The sequence below is a fragment of the Chenopodium album genome, chromosome 2 (assembly GCF_948465745.1).
Source record: "Chenopodium album chromosome 2, dcCheAlbu1.1, whole genome shotgun sequence".
NCBI lineage: Eukaryota > Viridiplantae > Streptophyta > Magnoliopsida > Caryophyllales > Amaranthaceae > Chenopodium > Chenopodium album.
Window position 1 is genome coordinate 57,650,089 of NC_137835.1, and position 6,000 is coordinate 57,656,088.

A 6,000-nucleotide genomic window follows, 5' to 3' on the forward strand; every position below is an offset into this window, starting at 1 on the left:
GTTAGTTTTGCTGCACCTCCTGACAGGATTGTTTTGACAATGTAGGGGCCAGACCAGTTAGGTCTAAATTTTCCCCTTGGGTCTAAAACATTTTTCCTTAGTGCTTTTAATACCAAATCCCCTACTTTGATATTTCTTGTCTTGACCTTCTTATTAAAATGTCTAGCCATGCGAGTTTGATAACACTGAGTGTGATGTAGAGCTTTCTAGTCGTTTTTCGTCGAGTAGAATCAATTCTTCATATCTTGCCCTAGTCCATTCAACTTCATCGAGTTTACTCTCTAGCGCAATGTGTAGAGATGGTATTTCTAATTCAACAGGTTGTACGGCATCCATTCCATATACTAAGGAAAATGGTGTATTTCCCGTTGATGTACGGATTGACGTGTAATAACCCCACAATGCGAAGTAAAGCTTGTCAGGCCTATCCTTATAATTTTCTGTCATTTTCTCGATGATAGTCTTTAGATTTTTATTAGCTGCCTCGACCGCTCCGTTTGCTTGAGGTCTTTAAGGGGACGAATGATGATGTTGGATGCCATATTTTTGTAGCAATTCTTCACATTCGGCTTGAAAGTGAGTTCCATTGTCACTTATCATTTCATGTGGGACTCCATATCGACAAATAATATTTCTTTCGATAAAGAGTGCTACATGTTTTGCAGTGAGTTTAGCGTATGATTGCGCTTCGACCCACTTCGTAAAGTAATCGATTGCTACTAGAATAAATTCGTGGCCTCCCTCATCCTGGGGGAGTGATTTTGCCAATTATGTCAATTCCCCATGTAAAGAATGGCCATGGCGATGTGTAGGTGTAAAGCAAAGATGGAGGGACATGTTGTAAATTGGCATAAATTTGACACTTAGGGCATCTTTTTACATATTGATGGCAATCCCTATTCATTGTAGTCCAATAATATCCTTCTCGCATTATTTTCTGGACTAACATTTTGCCATTTACATGAGTGCCACAGATTCCTTCGTGAACTATTCTCATTACTCTTTGTGCATCCACCTTTCCTACACATAGGAGAGCTCGACCTTTAGGTACCCTTTTATGTAGCTTGTTGTTTATGAGTACATATTGAGAAGCCAAAAGTCTTAATGCTCGCTTTGCTCTTTTGTCAGCATGAGGAGGGTATTCACCATTGGTGACATAGTTGAGTATGTCTGTGGACCACAGTTCTTCTTCTTCTTCTTCTTTGCCTTGGACTAAGTCGTCGTCTTCTATAGCCTGGATATATGCTGGTTTATACCTTTTTTCGATAGTTAGAGGCATTTGCTCGATTTCCGTGGGAATCCTAACCATTGAGGCTAATCTTGCCAAGGCATCAACAAATTGGTTTTCTTCTCTAGGTAGATATGTGTATTTTACCTTCTCTAACTGATCGGTAAGAGTTTCCAGATAGGTTTGGTAAGGGGCTAGGCTTTCGCTCCTTACTTTCCACCTTTTAGATATCTGATTGATGATCAAAGAAGAGTCTCCGAATATCCTTAACTTCTTTACTCCCAACGCCAAGGCTTTTTCAAGGCCTACCACGCATGCTTCATATTCAGCAGCGTTATTGGTAACGTCGAAATCAAGCTTTATTGAGATCGAAACGTGCTCTTCTTTAGGTGATACTAGTAGCACTTCGACGCCACATCCCTTTTGGTTTGAGGCTCCGTCGAAATACAAGGTCCAAGTATCATCTTCAGTGACCATTAAGTCTTCATCTGGAAATTCATTGTCTTGTATTGGCGTCGAGTCTTCTATTGGAAAATCTGCTAGAAAAACTGACACCACGGATCCTTTAATAGCTTTTTGTGGCATAAACCGTACATCAAACTGGGCTAGATTTACTATCCATCTTGAAATACGTCCATTGAGTGTAGATTTCTCGAACAGATACTTGAGTGGATCTAATCGGGAGACTACGAAGATGGTATGCACCAACATTTAATGTCTTAACTTAGTTGTGGCCCACACCAAGGCAAGGCACAATTTCTCGAGCGGTGTATAGCGTGTTTTGTATTCGAGCATATTTTTACTTAGGTAATAGATTGCGTTCTCTTTGCCTTCTACCTCTTGTGCTAGCATGGCTCCCATTGTCTCTTTGGTAACCGTCAAATATAACCTAAGAGGTATTCCGGGAAGTGCTGGCGCTAATACGGGAGGATTTGCGAGATAGGCTTTGATCTTTTCAAAGGCTTTTTGACACTCGTCATCCCATATTACTGGTACATTCTTCTTGAGCTTCTTGAAGATTGGTTCACATATCGTTGTCAGTTTTGATATGAACCTACTTATGTATTGCAACCGGCCAATAAATCCTCGAATCTGTTTCTCAGTCTTGGGCGGTGGCATTGACATGATTGCTTTAATCTTGGTTGGATCTACCTCTATTCCTCTAGAGCTTATGACGTATCCCAAGAGCTTGCCTGAGGTGACTCCAAAAGCACATTTTGATGGATTCAACCTCATGTTATATTTTCTTAGCCTTTCGAAGAATTTCCTTAAGGCTACTTGATGGCCTGGACGGTCTTTTGATTTTACAATCATGTCGTCGACGTATACCTCGACTTCTTTGTGCATCATGTCATGGAGTAAGGCAGTTGCTGCACGTTGGTAAGTAGCACCTGCGTTTTTCAACCCGAATGGCATTACCGTGTAGCAGTAAGTTCCCCATGGGGTTATAAAGGTTGTTTTCTCCATGTCTTCTTCTGCCATGAGAATCTGATTGTACCCTGCGTATCCATCCATGAATGAGAGAAGCGCGTGATTTGCCGTGTTGTCTACCAGAATATCGATGTGTGGCAAAGGGAAGTCGTCCTTTGGACTTGACTTATTTAGATCTCGATAGTCAACACACATCCTTACCCTTCCGTCTTTCTTTGGAACTAGGACGACGTTGGCGACCCATTCGGGGTATTTGGATACCTTGATGAAACCTGCAGTTATTTGAACTTCTTCTTTTATTTTAAGTGCTACGTCGGGTTTCATTTGACGCAACTTTTGTTTTACAGGTTTCATTCCTGGAATTAGTGGTATAGTGTGTTGAGCTATTTCTCTATTAATGCCTGGCATATCTTCATATGACCAAGCAAATACATCGATAAATTCTTTAAGTAAGTTAATTAAATCGGTTCTTTCTTGTTTATTCAATGTTAGTCCGATTTTAACTTCTCTTTTATGAGTTGAATCATTCGAGATGTCAACTGTTTCTGTTTCTTCAATTACCGGTGTTTTCTTTTCGAGGGTTTCCATTGCTTTAATAATTTCTTTGTCTTTTTCATCGTTAGCTAAGCAATGCTCGTCATCTTGGGTTAGGGAAGAACACAAGAAGTAAGGAGAATGAGAAATATTATTGTACTCTGAGATCATTACATCAAAGAGTGATATGTCCTCAGGGACTGGACCACTAACTATCCTAGGAGAAAAAATAGGAGGGGGAGGTGTTACTACTAAAGACTTAGAAGACTCTGAAGGGGAAGACTCTGACTCAGACTCAGACTCGGACGACTCTTCGAACATCGGTCCTTGCCCTGTCGTGATTGATATCTTCCTTCCGCTTGGAGTAGTTACTTTGATAGTCTTGCGCCACCCTTGTAGTGATCCTTCGGCTGGAGTAATTAGCTTCGAAGGGTCGAAGCTTTCACTTTGTAGGACCGTTTGAATGAGCGAGGAGTTATCTTCTTCGTAAGTTGGCTCATTCTTTTCTCGCCCTAACAATAATCCCATGACGTTAAAGTCAAAGCATGGGGGTGCTTTCTCCTTGTGGACGGGAGTTGGGATTTCATCAGTGAAGTAGCAATCCAAGAAAATCTCGAATCCTGGTTGTTGTATGCTGTTTACAACAAATGGCTCGGGAAATTCATGGCACGGATAGTCCTCTCCTTCTTTTATGAACTGACCATTAAGTGTAAGAGGGTACTGATCCATTGGAATTGCTTTCTTTCGAATGCGAGCGTCCCTACGTGCTTTCAACTTGTCATGGGCTCGCTTGAGATCTTTCCGAGTCAGTTCGAAACCAAGTCCAAAAGTATCTAACTTAGGGAGGCCAGGTGACTCCAGCGATTTTGCGATCCCTTTCTTCTTTCCTAGGGTCATCCCAGGGAAGTGTCCTTGTTTCTTCAGCATGGTGTTGACAATCATGTTGGAATGGGGGACATGGCAAAGAGATGTCCTTTCATCCTCCTGGATTAAGGAGACTTCTTCGTTAAAGCCCCATAGGTCTTCATCATCCTCGTCGTGCTCCACATTGATGATTGGATTCTCTATGGATTTGATTCTCATAGGCGAAGCATCAATAGTGATTGGAATTCCTCCAACTATGGCTTTTACTTGTTGGTGGAGAGATGAAGGGACGGCCTTTAGATCATGAAGCCAAGGGCGTCCCAACAACAAATTGAATGAGGCTTTGATGTCTACTACTTGAAAAGTAGTAGCATGTTCTATTGCTCCTGCCGTTACATTTAGGGTTATTTTGCCAAGACCTTGACGACGAGTATTATCGTAAGCTCTTATTCCTTGTGTGGACGGAGTTAAATCTTCGTCCCTTATGCCGAGCATCCTCGCAGTTCTAAGTGGACAAACATTGATAGCTGATCCATTGCCTACAAGAGTCATGGGAACATTCATCCTTTTGCAGACTACCGTGAGGTTTAATGCCTTGTAATGTTTGTCACCTTCTGGGGGTAACTCTTTGTCAGAGAAGGTGATTAGATTAATCGGACTAGGAAGGTCACTTGTGAGGAAGTTGGCTAGTCCCTCAAGAGTAGTGTCAGAATCTATCCCGATTTTATCCAAGGCATTCATTACAGCCAACCTATGCTCTCGAGATGTTGTCAGGAGCTTCCACACATTCATCTCAACTTTTGTCTTCTTAAACCGTTTAACAATGTCGTTGTCTTCGATGATAGGTATGGGGACTTGTTGTACGGTGGGCATAGGTTGTGTTGAAACGGGAGGTTGCATCCTCCCGGATCTTGTGAGGACATCTATTGATGAATCTTCTTCAGCCTAAATGTCATCTGTGGTGTATGATACAGAAGGTGAAGGTCCTACTATATCCTTTAGGTAGACATCTTCTTCATCACTGTCCCAAACTCCATTGATGGTTATATCCTCTTCTTGTTGAACTTGGACTAATTTCTCTTCATCAATCATTTTCTGTACCAAATCCTTGAACTTGAAACAGTTTTCTATGGTGTGCCCCCCTGATTGATGGTACTGACAGTAATATCTATCTGTCCTTTTTAATGACTCAAATGGTCTCGATTCGAGAGGTTTGACCTCGCCACTCTCGGAGAGCATTTCAAACATTTGCGCATATGGGATCCCAATTGGAATGTAGATTCTATTGGTCTTCTTGGGTTTTTCGGTGACTTGTAAGGGAAAGTACTTTGCCTCATAAGTCGTTCTCACTGGTGTGAATTCTCTTTTAGGTTCTACTCTTGGAAGTGGAAGCTCATCATATTTCTTATGGAGTTCGTTCATAACTTTGAGAGCTTCACGTAGTAGTTGCGATGCCTCCTTCATAGACACTGTGAGCAATTGTATGTCTTCCTTATTTTTCGGTTCTGGAAGGTTATCTTTGACATCGAAAAAGATCTCCTCTTCTTTTTCTATGACATTGATTTCCTCGACAGGTTTAATGAGAAATGAGGGGTCAACCTCGTTTTCCTCGTCGGAGATAGCCAGAGTATGAGCTAGAGGTGCATTGTCGATGCTTGGCTTCTTACTGGCAGGGGGCAACGGCAGTTTGTTCTTGTCGATTAGGTCTTGGATAGCTTCCTTAAGCTTCCAACAGCTTTCAGTAGAATGGCCCCTACCTTGGTGATACTTGCAGTGTGCATTGGGGTTCCAGTTAACCGACCTCTTCTCGACTGGTGGGTCCCCAAATGGTCCAATGGGAGTTATAAGACCTTTTGCATTTAATCGATCAAATGCGGTGTCATAACTCATGCCAATAGGAGTGAAGTTCCTCCTAAATGGTTTCTTCTGTCCTTGGTTGTTCA